The 16,957-nt window shown below is 49.3% G+C and overlaps 1 protein-coding gene across 1 annotated transcript in view; it reads right to left on the reverse strand.

Annotated features, from left to right (window-relative positions):
• Window positions 1-9,202, reverse strand: part of FAM53B (family with sequence similarity 53 member B) — a 56,377-nt gene extending 47,175 nt beyond the window's left edge. Inside the window, exon 1 of the mRNA XM_064464353.1 lies at window positions 9,079-9,202. The gene's annotated coding sequence lies outside the window, so the exon portion shown is untranslated. The remainder of the gene's footprint in view (window positions 1-9,078) is intronic.
• Window positions 9,203-16,957: the final 7,755 nt, after the last annotated feature.

Genomic DNA, 16,957 nt, shown 5'->3' on the forward strand with positions numbered 1-16,957 from the left:
GGAAGCACTGCAAAAGTTATGCATACCCATGAGCAGAGCCCTGAGCACAAGGCATCCCCGATACTTGGGGAAATCAGGGTTTTCCCACTGCTGCTGGGCAAGCCCAGCAGCATGGGGCCCCGGCACACAGCAAAGGCATCGCCAACGCCAAGCCACAGGCAGAATGGTCTGGGATGGGGAATAGTACTGGAGGCTTCACTTTCCCTCAAAGGAAGTCTTTCGCTACAAGGGAGCAGTCAAAGCAAACACCCACTCACCTGTTTACTCATTTAAATCAAAGCCAAAGCAGCACCAAAATGCACCCGACAGCATTTCCACAGAATCATTCATTGAGAGTTTGGACTTGGGTTTCAGCCGGTGTTTTTAATATCACAGGGAGACGCTTGCGAGGCTGGAATAATACAGAATCTGTTGCTATAACACACTCTCAGCTCCTGTGAAGTGTCAGCAGCACGTAGAGCCCAAACCTCCTGCAGGTTTGGCTCCCTCGGGGGCTTGGCAGCAAAACATTCATCCGCAAGCCACTGCAAGCCTGGGGGTACAGCTCCAGCGAGCCTGGGGGTACAGCTGCCCCGAAGCAAGGTACCCCACCAGGCGATCATTCAGCTGGAGAAATAATGCCCACAGAGGACAATTTTTCTGGCATTGGGATGCTTCATCGCCTGAGTTGTCTAATTCCCATGCAGCTGGAGCAGGGCAGGATGAGCCCCACTATAGCTTGGCACCCATACAAGCCTAGATTTTGCAGCCCGACACAGAGACGAGGGGAAAAAAAAGTGTAAAAAAAAAAAGTAAGTGGAAATAAAAACAGTCCCTGCTTTTATTTGGGCTGGCAGAAACACCATCCTGCCCAGCTTTCCTCGAGCTCATTTATGACAGTGTGAACATGCAGTAAAGGGGAAAAAAAAAATACTGCATTTTCCACCCCAAGAGTCTCCACCTCTGGATACTCTCCATACATCCCTCTTCCTCCCACCCCACAGGTGAAAATCAGGAGAACAGATTCCTGTGCTGTGGAAACAGTAAGCCCAAAGGACAGAGGGGTCAGCCCTGGCACCAGTGTGGTGTGAACCACGAAGCCCCCTCCCGAAAAGGCATCCCAAGGAGAACTGACCTAAATGCTGCATCCCATCCCAGCTCCAAAGCTGCCAGCAGGTTATCGGGAAGGGAACCGCGCCACGTATTTTGTCAGCGCACAAACATGAATGATTGCCCAATACAAACAGGGCAGCAAAAATGTCAACCTCCATCACATGGACAAATACGTACCAACTTGCTACACTAATGAGTGAAGGAATTAATGAATCCTAGAATTTATAAATCATTATGAAGTCCCTAAAATAATGACACCGCCTTAATATGCAGGAGACTGCAAGTTAAACGTCAGGCTCTTAGAAAACAAGATACAGGGATTTTTTACAGACATTAAGGACGACAAAAAGTCCCACTGACAACATCGCTCCGCAGCCAGAATGAATGGCAGGAACATCAGTCATGATGCAGAAAAGGCAGAAATGGTTAATATATACTTTAACGTCCTAAGGAAAAAGTAAAACGATACAGTCACGTTTGTCAAGAGTAACCTGGGATGATATTAAACAGCAGGCACTAAATATAGATCTTTCTTAAACAACAGCTCCAAATAATTTACACCTTCAACTTTTATAAGATTGTGCCAAAAAGTCGTCTGAGTGATCACCGCCGATGCTCCCAGAGGACAGGCACAAGCCAGCGCGGTAAACGTGATGGCCTCGACAAAACGAGCCCTGCAAGGCTCCAGTTTCAGTCCAAGGACGGAGAGTCAGGAAGCAGAATTAACAGCGAGAAAAGAGCTCTCGTCTCACTTGATGTCTTTGTGCCGGTAAGAGGGCGCTGGTAAAACAGACTTCATTAAAGTGCACAGAAATGGATGACAGTTATTGATAATTATTTAGCTAACACATCTCAAACAGACCTGCAAATAAACTGGCAATACTGGCTTCAACAGAAACTAGCCTTTCACCTTAAGCCATGTCATATTTCTGGCAGTAATTTGGAAGAAAACAGGAAAACCAGTGCTGTGTAAGTGACTCAAGACTGGCCAAGCACTAAAGACGAAGAACAACTTGACAATACAGAATGGAAAGAAGCAACCAGCACAGTTTTTAACTGAGATGTTACGATACGCCTTAAAGAAATAAATCGCTTAAAAGACACTCACCTCGAAGGCAGGGGCACAGCCCCAGGCCCCTGCACCGCGCGGCAGATTACCAAGGCATGTGGGAGATATGTCTGCAGGCTAGATAGATCAGGGATCTCCAGGAGACGAGATGGTATTGCCTCTGTACTCCGCACTCCACAACCACTACGGGGATCTGGAGCCTTCTGCCACATCTGATTAAGGTCTGGAGAACACCCTAGGAGTAACTGAGGGACCTGAAGACATGGGTACAGGGCAAGACTGGAGGAAGGTGGAGTGGAAATTGCTCAGGAACGATCTGGTCACCTTCAGAGAGGGAAGGAGATGCTGAGCAGGTCCTTCAGAGGGAGCAGACCGGTGGTGTAACACCACCCAGCGCTGCGGGAAGTCAAAAGCATGCAGGTGCAGAGTAAGGGTCAAGTGCTATTTTTTCCTGAACTGCAAGGACAATAACCATTACAATAAATTAATGGTGCAATACATGACTGCAGCGGGTTCTCAATCCTCGCTACGTTTTTATCTCTGCACTGGATGGCTTTTAGAAAAGCTGTGCTCCAGTGAGAATTAATTCAGAGAATTATTAAAATTGGTGATATAGGGCACAGTCTCCAGGAGCGTGGCTCTCCTGGCTCGCTGCCCTATGCCTCGAGTGAGCTGCTGCACACCCATGTCCCAGCACAGTCCCCCAGGTGGCTTGTGCAAGGACCAGGAGGGAGGGCTGACAAACCAGCCCCTCCGACGCTGACCAGGCTCTTGTTTCAGCTCTAACACGGCTCCTTAACCCGCCACCTTCACAGTGTATGGTGGGGGTACGCAAGAGGCAGGCACAGGGAGGGCATCGACAGTGCGATCCACACCAATGGGGAGTTGGACTTATTTCAATGCAGTTTAAAATACTTAGCAACTCACCCGAAACCTCCATGGGAAAAGTAATATTCTACCAACAACATAAACCATGCGCAACCAAAGATGTGGGTGATAGTTTCTAAATGAAGCTATCGGTAACTGTAAATCTTCGTTAACCACAATGCTTTCGCTCCGAGAAGCGCCATCCATCGCATTGTGTCTCAATTATAACACAACTGATAGTCCAATAAAGAGATAATCTTTTTTCTGGATTAACAGAGAAGCTACAAAACCAAATGTGGATTTTATAATGCTTTCTGTATCTTCATAATTGTAACGGCTCTTCAGCTTTGGCACAAAATTGTAGCTTTTGGCATCTATTTAATAGCATTAAAACTTGTCCTTTCAAAAATACTATACAATGTTCATTTCTAACAGCTGGGACAAAAAAAGCATGCGATAATGGGGTTAATAATATATATACTTGAAGTACTTTTATAGCATCAACAACTATTACCCAGCACACCAGGAGGCTATTTGCAGTAACATTAAGGTAAGCACACAAACACAAAGCTCACAGTTATTGTGACTTTCCCATATCACTTGAGAGAAGAAATTGCTACCACCACCTGGCCTAAACTGCGCTGCTGGACTATCCTAACCAGCAAAAAGACTAGTTGTCTTCATTCATGCCATTTTCCTTCCCAAACGTTTCCCAGCGGTGCAGGATAGCGACAATGGCGGTTGTAACAACTAGGGCAACTGAGGCAGAGGAGCACGAAGGCTTGCCTCGGGCCACTGCGGGAGTCATCACAGGGTAAAGTACAAAAAAAAAAAAAGATTTCTTAAATGCAAGAAAGTGCATAATGTGCTTTAACTTGTCCCTGAGGAGACCCGGGATTTAGGAGCAGAATGAGGGCTGCGTCTCTTAACCCCTCAGTCCAGACCAGCCGCTGAGAGCAAAGCAAGCTGCTGGTGCACCTTGACAGCAGCACCATTCTGCACCACCACCGCCCCCGAGTCCCGCTTCTCCTCTGCCATCAAAACCGACTTTTGGTCCTTCCTTTCAAGGGCTGGTTTTGAGCCGAGAGAGGGCGAGCAGGTTTCCCAGCTGCCGGATCAAAGTTTGCCAGATTTCATTTTCACAAACCCTAGGAGATATAACCATACCTAAGCACAAAACGGCCACAAAGTAAAACTCCTCTTTCACTGCGATCCCACACCTACCGCACAGCGCAAGCCCTAAACTCTGGCTGCCGAAAGCAAAAGCTATGGCCAGGATCCACGAATATCAGGAGTGATACAGCCCAAGGGATGCTTCAAATGGACTACAGAGGAGTGACACCAATGGTGCTGCTGCATTTAATCCTCTAAAAGCAAAAACCATGACCAAGTCTCCCTTGGGCTTTCTCTTTTAGGGGGGGAGGTACAGAAACTCAAGATTTTTGCACTCACTCAACCAGTTCTTAAAATATTACTCAAATACAGCGATTACAGAGGCAAACTGGCCTGAGAAGCCTCACCCCCTGTGCAGGGACCCACAGCCTGCGGTGCCGGGAGCAGCCGTGCTTCATGCAGGCTTCAGTGCTCCTCCAGGTCAGTCTAACACAGTTTTCTCCTTCCATGCATTTCAACAGAAGCTTCTAACGTATCAAACCTTACTTATCTTACCCAGCGTTCGTTGGATGCATAAGATGCGATATCTTACATATCTAACAGATCAAACATCATAGGCTTCATAACCCATGGATCAACCACCTGAAGCCCAGGAGAAATTCTTGCTGTAAATTAACTGCGTAATGACACTTTAATTTTCAATACCTACTTCACCTGTTGATGACTAAAAGCTCACGCATCCACAGCTTGTGCTATCGGAGCTTGCACCAGCTTGGCGGGGCTTCAGAAATAAGCTTTTTGCCTGGGAATTTTTGTCTCTCTAAAGGCAGCCAACTCGTAAAAGTTTGGAAAAACAAAACACCCTGAGGATCTGCTCTCCAGTTCACTGTACCAGAGCCACGTTCTGCATTGCTGCTCTAAGCAAATAGCTGGGTTGCAGAGAGCCAGGCTGTGACTGCAGACACGTAGTGTGACCTTGGAAAAGTCTTTTTTTATAATTATAACACGGCCACTCTCACAGGGATACTTGAGTGCAGAACCAGAGCTCCAGGGCTCAGGTCTCCTGCTGCCCCAACCACTTTCGAGGAACTTATGGAAGGTCTTATCTCTAATGAGAGCAGTGGCACTTGTGCCATGGTCGGCGGGGAGCAGGCTTGGGCAGGGACGACTCCTCGGGGCGCGGAGCAGCCCGTCAGGCTGAATGACCCAGCAGGCTTGCAGGCACAGATGAGTAGCATGGTGGAAAATTCCCTTCTCTACGCCCGATTAGTTTATATTTAGCTCTCCGGGGAGCAGACGCACTGGAGGAACCGTTGTTTTGGTGATATTTTTGCACAGCCCCGCGGAGACCCCTGCAACGCAAACCACGGTGTTGTCGGGGGAGGCTGCCAAGAAAACCTCACTCCACCCCCACATCAGACCAGGCATGTGAGACTGCCGATTGTCGAAGCCCTCTGCTACCCGTTAGACCTCCTTTTTTTTTTTTTTTTTGTTCTGTTTCCCCGAGTCAGCAGGCTTGCTTCCTCTTCCTCCTCCTCCCCGTTTTGGGAGAGAAAGGAGCACAAAAAAAAGTCAGCCGTGAAGAGGGTTTGCTTGAGGACCTGCAGAAGAACAACCTCCCCGGCTGGCCTGGTCCCCCACGGCCACAGGAATAAAATGTGGGCTGCATTTTCAACTATTTCAACCCCAGTTTTGGTGAGGGCAGACCTGATGCAAAGGCTCTGCTTCCCCTCTCCCTCCCCTGGGACATGGGTAGGAGACCCGAGCCCTCCGGGCTGAGCTCTCAGAAGAGCTAGGAGCATCTCTGGCACCTTGCCCTGCCCCAACCCGTTGGTCCAAAGTCTGCTCGGCCACAGCTTAATGTCCATGAGGACTATCCCGCAGCAAAATCATTCTACAAGCCATGCGATATGGAAGGGGGGGAAGGGAACAAAACCAAAACCAGCCCTTTCGACCCGGGGCGTCCTCTTTTCTACCCGAGATTTTACAAGGAAAGCACAAACTACCTCCATCCTGATAAAGATCAAGAAAAGAAACTCTCCACAGCATTGCAAGAATGAAAGAGGAAGAACAGCCTCAAACCACGCAGCTGTCATTCGAGAACTTAGAAGTCAATGGACAAATTGGAGAAGCCTCGCTCCCCTCCATCCCCCTTCAGGACATGGTCCGTCGTGCCTGTTCTGCACAGAAATAGAGGTGTTTCGGCAAGACGCTGTATGCCTGGTACTACCTATACCTTTGCTGAAAGTGAAGCAATTCTTTCACACTAAAAAGAAAATAATTACATATAATTAACTGAAGCGTGTTTGGGGATTTATATTGGTATATGTTTACCTATTTGCATGTGTGCATACTTATGCACATGTATTTATTTATGCAGGTATCCACACCTGAAAATTAGCCTACATTGATGCTGGCTCAGTCCCACGGTCTGCTTGATCTCCTTATGTAAAAATTTGATCTCACTCACAGAGATCAATTATCTACTGAATTGATTTGCCCTGATTGTACATGCAAAGTTTTATATCTGACAGCCTGAGCTCTTAGTGATCTTCCTCCCAAAGTCCATCTGCTTTCTATAACTGAAGCGGACCTTGGAGACCTTGGCCTTGTACAGAGCTGGAAGTCACAAAATTTCCCTCCCTCCCTCCTCCAGGTTTAACCTGGAAATGAGAAAGCCTGGATCCAGGGATTCAGATGCAAAACCACCTGCACACGTGGCCATGCTCCACCGGGCCATGCTCAGCAGGGTGTCCTTCTCTCCTTTGAAGTGAAGGAAATAATTCCATGGCAGGTTGTTTTGGCTGGGTTTTTCTGCTTGGGTTTTTCCCCACACATCTGAAAGCGAGGAGGCTGCGTCCTTCTCTAAGAGAAGTGAACACCCCTACTCCTGCACCCCTGGGCCCAGCCACGCCAGAGCCGGGTCTAACACACCCACCACCACAAGCATCCTCAGGTTCCGGAGGATTTTGAAGAATGAAGAAGTAAATCAGAAGTTCTCTTTAAACCTACAGTGAGCCACAACAGGTAAGGACAGAGCAAACGGCTCTGAAATTCAGGTTTTTTTACTATCACTCCAATTAATCTGTTTCATGACCCACCCCAAATATTTTCTCTGGAAACATTACCTATATTGTTCTGGGGTTTCTTTATTTCTTTTTCCAGCCCTCAGCCAAGCCCTAGTAAATATTTCTGCCCGTGTCGGAGGCAGGCTGAGGGAATCTCTGCCTTACACAAGCGGGCGCCTTGCAATCGGAGGGAATGCAGCGGCAGCCCCCCGCGCTCAGAGACACCCGATATTGGTGAGAGACGGGCAGAGACGCTCGCGGCCCTCCGTGTTTTTACGGTGTTATTGCAAGACACTGCTACCTCTGCAATTTGCAAGTAGTTTTTAATCTGTCAAAATATACTTTTATTATTGTTTGAGGATTCAAAAGGAAAATATGCACATCTGGTTTCAATCGCAAACTGAAGTTCGGTCTATCAGCCTATTTCATAACAAATTATCCTTACTTTTTACTCCAGAGGATTTCCTAAGGAGGGGGTGCGCTGCCAAGGTACACCAGCGTCTGTGGAGACCGCACGGCACCGAGAGAGAGGGCGGCACTACCCAGCGACAGGCACCGCGCCGCTGAAAACTCACTCTCTCTGTCCAGTAAATTAAATCTTAAAATTATTGAGGAGAAAACGCTTATTCATGAAACCTTTGTGTACATCTATAGGTGTAATCTTCACGTACAGTATGATCCGAACAACCTGACGTCACTGAGCGGAGAAGCAAGACTCACTGGCTTTCTAGGACAACTCCGCTGCCAGGGCACTTGGCAGAGCAAGGAGCAAAGCCTGAAGCCTTGTTCCTTGGCTCCGTCCCTCGCTGCAGCAGCGCTGGGCGCTGGAGACCCCCTCCCTGGGGGCACAAGGCGGCTGGCGAAGCCCCGCAGGACGGGCCTGCGCCCCTCCCTCGCCACCGTGAGCTACCTTGCACATACCAGGCGTGAAAACCGTGGCGGGGCGGCACGGGAAGCGAACGCGACGGCCCCCCGTTGGGCTGGAGAGCATCTCTGCAAGCGATTCTCAACTCCATCCACGGCTCCCCTGCGCCGCAGCCCCCCGTCAGACCCCGCACAAGGGCAGTTTTGTACCGAACGCGCCGACATCCACATTTCAGCCCCACTGAATATCCCTCTCGGCCCGCAGAACGGAAAGCACGTGTTGATGCGTTCGTAGGAAGAAATTACAGAGGCAAAGGCAGAGCGATCCGAAGCGGAGCGGAACGCGCGCTCCCCGCACGCTGAACTTTGGGGAGGCGACCTTCCCTCCCGGCACGGCGGCCAGGGGACCCGAGCTGGCCCCGAAGGGGCGCCCTCGTTCCCGCCGCAGGCGCTCAGCCCCACCGGGCGCACCCCCGGGGACATCCCCGCTGCACCTCGCTCCCTCCGGACGCCGGAGGCGGCTCCTCCCCGGCCGAACCGCGCAGGACCGGGGTGCCCCGCACCCCGACACCCCGCTCCCCACGGCGACCTGCGCGTCCCCGGGGTGGCGAACCCGGGGGGGGGGGGGGGGGGGAGAGGGGCGGCCCCGGCGGCACAAAGGCGGGCAGCCCCCCCCCCCCCAGCTCCGCCCGGGCGGAGGCAGGCAGATCGGAGCACCGGAGCGGGGCGAGGATGCGCAGCGGCGGCGGGGGATGCCACCCTTCCGTGGGGCGGGGGGGGACCCCCGCCGTGACCCTCCGCCCCCCCATCCCCTCCCCGCCGTACCCCGGGCAGGGCAGGGCGCAGCGCCGTCCTTTGTCCGCCACCCCCCCCCCCCACACGGACGCACACCCCCACCCCGTGCCGGGGGGCGGGGGGGCACGGCGGGACCCCCACGCACAGAGATACCGCGAGTGACAGCGCAGGGCAGCCCCGCTCCGCGCAGGGCCCCGGCCGGGTGCTTACCGTGGTGGCGGCGGCGCGGCCCGGCCGGGCCGGCTGTGGGCACCGCTCCGAGCCGCGCTGCCGCTGCCGCCGCCGCCGCCGTGCTGCGGGCGGGGCGGGTGCAGGCGGGAGGAGGGGGAGGAGGAGGAGGAGGGGGAAGAGGGGGAGGGGGGGAGGAGGAGGAGGAGGAGGAGGAGGAGGAGGAGGAGGAGGGAGGGAGGGAAGGAGGGAGGGGAGGAAGGAGGAGGAAATGCGCTTGTCACTTCCTGAGCGGGGCCGGCGGAGGCAGGGCCCGGCCCGCACCTGCGGAGCGCCCGCCCCAGGCCGTGCGGGGCGAGCCGCGCACCGGGGGTGCCGGTGAGGGGGAGCAAAGCGCCCCGGCCGGCGGCCTCAGGGGGCGCCCGTGGCCAAACATCGCCTGGAAGAGCGGGGGGGGGGGGGAGGACAAAAAAAAATATCAACACAAAAATAATAATAATAAAAAGGAGGGAGCCCAGGCTGCCAGCAGGTGTTGAGCGGTGCGGGACTGGGGGCGCGGGCGCCCTCGGAGCAGCCCCGGCGGCCCAGCAGCCCGGCACGGCGCTCCCGGCCCCGCCGGGAGGGCGAGGGTGACTCCTGGTGGCCCGTCCCGCGGGCCTGGGGAGGCTCCCCCAGCGAGAACTGCTCCTGGAGTTCGAGTGCATCACAAATACCACCCTCCAGCGTGGGGTCCGGCAAAAATATCCCACTCCTCCATTTTTCCGCTGTTTCTTTTGGGAAAAGGCATTTGACCAAACGCAAGCAGAGCGAAACGCTGCCAGACGGAAGGTGGCCGTGGGTCATCTGCAGTATCCAGAGACACGCCTGCTTGGCTCTGCTCGGGAGATGGCCTTTAGGAGCAATCTGCTCCAACAGCAACATTTTCCATCCATCCGAGCTGAACCGCGCGCAGCACGTAGGCTTCTGAGAGCGAGAGTAATTAGCAAACAAGGAAACTACATGACAGCTAAAAAGAAGATTTAGAACTCATTACAAAACAGGGCCTAAACATTAATCTTGAACATATGCAAGCAGACAACGCAGATGTCATCAGGAATGAATCTGAGGCTTCGGTGTCTCAGTTTCAGCCAGCCGGCCGGCTGGCCGGGCACGCCGCTGGGATGGCAAGCGGGAACGTGCAAGGGCATGTGCGCCCTGAACGGAAAGGGAGGCTTCACCCGCATAACTCGGCTGTGCTTCTGACGTCCTGCCCCGCTGATGCATGGCCCAAGATACCAAATAAGCGTCGCAGAAGACTATCAGTTAGTATTTAATGTAATAAAGAAGAAAGGAGGAGAGTAAGCAGAAATAGCAGAAGAAAATTTAACACGGGAGCAGCTCCCACCGGAATAGCGAGGACTGACGTTAACAAAAGTGGCTCCGTACTCGGTACGTATAAAATTAGGCAGGAGTGGCCGGTGTGAGTGGGCTACAGACAGGAAGAAGGGCTTTTGCACCAAGCTCGTCCATCCCACTCAGTATTTGCTTTTCTTATCATGTGTTGAGAGTGGTAGCAATAAAACACTTGCAAACTCCTTTTCCAGAACTTTGGGAATCAAGTTTGAAAATGTTTTCTTATGGTTTCCCAGCTGAATATTTCAGTAATAAAGCTTGCAGCGTAATTGAATCCATTCCCGTGGCAGCCTTGCGCAGTGCGGGCTTGGTCTCCAAGAACCAAGCGGAAGGTTGCTTTCTGTCTGCTTCTGCAGCTCCGTCCAAACCCAGCATTCTTTACCTCTCATCCTCCGTGCTTTCCAACAGATGAGTTGGCTGCGGAGCGTTACCGGTGTGCGTGAAAGCCTGTTGCCAAAGCACAAACCTGTTTTCCACAGATATTTTCAGTAATGTTGTTTGAATGTACAGGCTGGCCATAGGTCCCTGCTCTGGTGACACTGCAGAAGACCTTCATCAGAAGGGGAAAAGACAGAAATTGCTTTCAAGCTTTGAAGAGCTGGGCATGAGAGTTTAGTCATCGTGGACAGAAAATCCATTCAGTTAAATTCTGAGCCGATTTTATTTCTGTTTTTGTCTCGGATGCCAGCACCTTTGTTACCCACTGACTAGAAGCCTTCCTTACAGAGATGGAAACTCTGTGGGTAGGAAAAAAGCTAACAATCCCCCTGATCCTTCTGCAACCACACTGGGGTCCAAGTCACTAAAACATTTCGATGTAACTAAGCCCTCTGGACAGACACAATTTCCATCACATCCAGCGCACAGGATCTGGCTGCTCAGTTACAATCCGCTCGCTGTGTAGCCTTCCCAATGCTTCACCACCTCCTCCAGTTGGTTGTTATTCAAGTCAGACGCACCGTGGTTGCTAATAATTTTGGAAGTGTCTTTTCTGTGATGACCTACAACTCTGTGCTATTCTGAGCACCTGACCATTCCCGCTTATTTATGGTTTATCCTTCTGCTTCTCCTGCCAGGCAAGAAACACAGGTAAGGGACTCGCCCAAGGCCACGCAGAGAGCTGGAGCGCCCCAGTCGCAGGCTGGCTGTGCTGGGTGCCGCATACTCACAGGGACATCTGGGCCCCCCGAAGGTCTCCAGCAGCACTAAATGGAGACCAGTTTCAGAAGCCACATTCCAGTTTCAGGGGAAATCTGGGAATTCACAGAATCTAAATAACAGCGAGCAGAAGTATTTTTAACAAATATTTCATAGCCAGGGAACAAGCACGTCTCTGTAATACAATCAGGGAGTTCTAGGTCAGAGAGTATCTGAATCAAGGAGACCTGATACCCTAAACAAGTGAAGGGTTGCTGTGCAGGCAGGGTTGTAATGAGGAGTGTAGTTCTTACTACATATGGCACGTGACGGGATTTGCACCAAACCTAAAAACCCTTCTTTTATTTCACAGGTTATTTGCTGCACACGTGTAAGAGCTTTGTGTTTCAGCTCCCTGCTGCGCTTTGCTGCCTCCCTCCCTGCCTTGGCAGAGGGCACAACTGCTGAGCGCCAGGCTGCCCCGGACTAGGTGCAATGGAAACAGTTGACAGAAAAAATAAATAGACCGTGAAATACATACGCAAACCCTATGCTCACTTGAATGCGTTAATCACTTTGTCAGCCATGTTTGCATCTGAATCGGCTTAAGATAAGCCAAGAGGTAGTTGTCCATCATTCACAAAAACCGAGGCAGCTGTGGGCATGCCCAAGAGCAGCACGCTACGTTGGATAAGCAAAAATACAGTACCCATGGAGTTCGGGTGCCCTGGGGTAGGGCAGCAGTCAGTGAGGCTAATTACTACTGCGAATTGGGGCGAAAGAGCTTGCAACACCAACTCGGGTTTTAGGGGGAGCATTAGAGAAAATCTGACCATTGAACCTTCAGCCTGCTTTTTCTTGGTTGGTGTTTCAGGCTGGGTGCCGGCTTATCACACCATGCGTGCACATCTCTGTGCTGCTAATGAGAGGTTTCAGTTCACAACCCTATCAGCATTTCAAATTACATGATAAATGCACATTCTTCCCACTTCTGCTCGACATGTGATGCTGTCCATGAACACTTGGACACTGGAGTGACTGTGCTGAGGTTCGTTACTGTTCCATCACTAGTGTTTATTAGCTCTGGCTCTCCAGCACGGGCTTATGCACTTGCGATTATTCTGAATTTATATGCTACCTTGCGGCGACATCATTTGTTTGCCTGAGAGCACACTGTTTAACTTCCAGTAACCTAGAAATGAGCTCATTTCAAGCTATACTGTTAGCTAACAAATGGAAATTAAGCCACAGGTTGGCTTTTCCCTTATTTGTGTCAAATAAAACATGCCAGCATTCCTTTTCCCTCCTTTGTCTTGAGGCTGTAACATCTCACCCCTTTCAGGGAAAGCCCTAGGTACCCATTAAATGTTCCTCAATTTAGCTGCTACCCACAAAGGTTAGGTCATGCCCGACATACTTCCAACCAAGGCATGCGATAGAGCCGTCCCCTCCGCAGGCGTCTGTACCACCCGTTCAGCCAAGGGGTTGGTAACGCTGCACAGCGCAGCCTTCCCCTCCTCTCACCCCAGAAATGGCACCGCACAATGGGAATGCAAAGGCAGCTTTCCTTACAGCAATGCAAAGGCCTGGCCCATTTATTTTCTACGTGCTCTCCACATATTTTACAGGAGACGATTCGATATGTTAAAATGCTTAGAGGGCCTATAAAATAAAGCAGTTATTGTTGTAGCAAGTCGTGTTCTTTACCTTTCGGCACGCCAAGATTAGGAAAGCAATCCGAGTGCCAAAACACTGAAAATTTTGCTGTATGTCGCTGAATACCATACTTAAAGATTTTGTCTGGTATGAAATAACATAAATTTTGGCAGTCTTTTACCAGGCACCCTGGAACACAGTGGAACGGACATAGCAGAGTATATATACACAGATTTTCCTTACAATGGCTACAGTGCTGCCAGTGCATTCCTGGAACATGGAAATACATGGAAGCCAGCATCAGCGATGAAGAAAAGCTTGCTGTGCTTAAATGTACCAGAAAAGCTATTCAAGAACTCATCCTTACGTAAAAATAACTCCAAAGGTGCTGCCAAGATCAGTGTCAGCCCCGCTCCGTAGCTTCACAGCTACCTATCTAGCTTGTACATGTGGCTTCACCTTGCACGCCTGGACACAAAGCCCAGTTCTAAGTGAGTGGTTTTAGTTCATCCTCTCATTTGCCCATTCAGGCCTTTGACCCTTCAGCCCCACAGATGTCACAGAATCCTGTGCAGAACTGAAATAATTTGGATGCAAATCATATGAGAGAATACCTTCATTTCTAGCCACAGACATGCTCCCTCAGACAAGAATCTTTTTCATTGCTTAAAGACAAGGAGGGTGAGCCCATAATGCAAACAGTTATTTCAACCTGATGCTCTCGATAATTATTTGAAGAAATATTCTCCTGACAGAATAGAAAGCCTGTAATTACATACTTCATCATTGCTGGCCCTGTCTGGAAAAGCAGCTGCCACAATTCTGTTAGTGTTTCTGATATAACCCCACAGCTCTCCAAAAAAAATTGTAGCTCCCAGAAACTCTTCATTTTGGACCACAGAATTATAATGAAGTTCAAGAACAGAATATTAATTCCATACCTTCCGAGCCTTCCAAAAAAATTAACGTTCAAAAACCAGCCTACAGAAAACAATGCAGTTGACCATTTATGGTCCTTAAGGACCGTTAAATGAACATACTTTCTTATAAATAACAAGTTGGTCACCAAGAGGGAAGTCGAGGAGTAAGGGAACATTATGCTTCCCTCTGCATTTTCTGTGTTGATTCAGTTGTGTCATGATTTTCACATCTGGTATTTCTCACTTTTTAATTTATATAAACACGATTATAGAAGTATTTACTTCAAGAAAGTACTGTGATGCTGAAAGGGCAAAGGCTTTTTGTCTTGAGAACCTATTTACCCTACACTCTAGAGTCTCATGTAGAAACTCCCTTAGATCTGACATCTCAAATCAATACTTAACATCGCTAATTCCACTTGGACTCCTCTTTCAGATATTTCATCCTGACAGTTCACTTCCCTGATACACCCCATAAAAATCCAGGGTAAAATGCTCCAAGCTCTTTCAGTATTACGAGCCCCACAACAAATACAAAGGCCTTTCCCAGTAAATACCTCAAAAAGAGAATCCCTAAATGAAGTTTGCTTGGCAATAGCAGGTATCAGGAGTCAGGTATCAGACATCCGAGCTGTGCTAAACCCAGATGTTGGTGGAGGTGCTCCTTGTTAAGGCTTACGTGCCAAAAGTCATCCTCCATCTTCCTGGAGTAAAAGGTCAGTACAGAGAGAGTGGCACACGCACTCTCTCTTGATATGCACAACCCAGCTCACAACTACCCGTTCCAAGTAGTTCATGTATCACTGAAGTTGCACACACTGCCACTGAAAACACCCGAGAGAGAAGATGAGATGTACCTTGCATCCACGCTTGAGGTTTAATTCCTTGGGGAGCAAGGGAAAGACTTAATTTCAAGGCTCTGGATCCCTCTGGAGGACACTGGCTAACGCCTCCCTTCCCTCTCCAGTCTTTCCTGGCATCTCATTGAGTTTGGCATCGGGCTCATGCAAAGCCCACCAGCACCAAGAGAATTTCACAGCCCGTTGCATATCAACAAGGAAACATAAACCCTTTCTGTTCCGCCTACGTTTCATGCAAAACTAGACCCAGATCCAGGAAGGTATGCCAGCTCTGCAGCATCATCCAGGCTAAACCTGGTACTGCAGGAAAAGCCCGTGGGCTCAACTGCTGTCGAGACCCATGGAAGGTGTTAGTTTTACTACCCACAAACCTCATATTTGACAGTGAAATCCCATACACAGCCTTCAGATAGCAAAACAATAGGAGTAGAACATATTTCAAATGCTGCATTTATTCTCTGTAGTCTGGTGTTGCAGCTGAAACCAAGAGTCAGACAACTGTGTAGTCATAATGATACCAGCCTTCATGAACAACCATGACATACTCGCCAAACTGCAAGAAAAGAGTCGCTTCTCCTAACCCTCTGCTTATTCCTCTGCCTCTTAAGAGTTTTTCTCTGAACAGCCAGCATCCACATTTAAAGTTCATACCTTCATGAAGAACCATCTAGCAAGACAAACTGCCCCAAATCAAGGACATTCTTTTTACTAGTCAGTAAAAAGCCATTGCTCAAGTCAGTATTAAAGCTGCTACCTAGACTCCATTATTCAAAAAATACCAGGTTTCCAGCAGAGCAGATTTTAAATAGTAAGCCTTTGGTTATTACTGCCATGAAACAGATCTCCTAAAACACATTTTACAAGCATTTTTCTACTCTCCAGTGACAGTTGAAAGTGCTTGGGCCTGTTGAAGAATATGCGAACTACAAATCAGATGCAGAAATTAGGTTCAAGCAACAGCCTACGTGCCCATTTGAGGCTAAAGACGGGCCGCTACAAATTTAGGAATCAGAATCTTTCCACTTGTGAGGGCCACTCCATTTTTCCACTCCCCACCCTGCCTCCCTGTAAAGACACCTATCTGCAGGCTCTTTTTTTTCCACTTTCTTGAGCATGTTACTAGAAAACTTTTACATAGACCTGAGAAGCAGATAGGCACATGAGTTCTGCCCCAGAACAACACAGAGACATGAAGATGACTGCCTATGGACAAAGGCCAGACCCTTGTCCACGGGAAAAACACATTCCTGTCCCAAACTCCTTCAGACAAGCAACATTTAAGGCTCCCAACAATAGGCCCATGACACCTTCGGGCAGCAGGCTGACATTCTAATGGCGACGATAGTTTGCGTATCTCCACCTTATGACTGGATCCCGTAATACCAAAGGTAAAGCTGAGGAAGCACATACTATCTCTGAAGGCTTGCTGCCTATGGAGCTATATATAGCCCAGAAGTGGCAGGGAAATGCTCAGAGTAGAAGCCCTCAATAATCCATGACCCGGGACAAATAATGAGATAGGCTGGAAGAGGAGACTGGTTCTCAGCCTTTCCCCAACACTAAGAAGCCTCCCTAATAGAAAAATTATTCATATGGGAGAAAATAATTATGACAAGAAATAGTTGTCCAGAACATTTCAAAAACAGCAACATGATAGCAAGAGAAAGTAGTGAATTACTATCATTGCTTCCAAATACCTTGCTAAAAATACTAAGTGCAAGTGGTTGATCATACAACTTTCATGACATACTTATGTGATTTCTGATGCTAGAATTTCTGTGTAACCATTTCCAGAAGCTTATTTTCAGCTTTACAAATTATATAAAAATATTACCTAGTGAACAAAATCTAGTAATAATCAGTCCTGTGAAGAAGAGAAACAATATTTGCCCTGAACCTTACATATTTTACAGAGTGTAAATCTAGTTAAATTCCTCCTAATTGATTAAAAGAAGA

This window comes from Phalacrocorax carbo, chromosome 12, assembly GCF_963921805.1.
Source record: "Phalacrocorax carbo chromosome 12, bPhaCar2.1, whole genome shotgun sequence".
Classification (NCBI taxonomy): domain Eukaryota; kingdom Metazoa; phylum Chordata; class Aves; order Suliformes; family Phalacrocoracidae; genus Phalacrocorax; species Phalacrocorax carbo.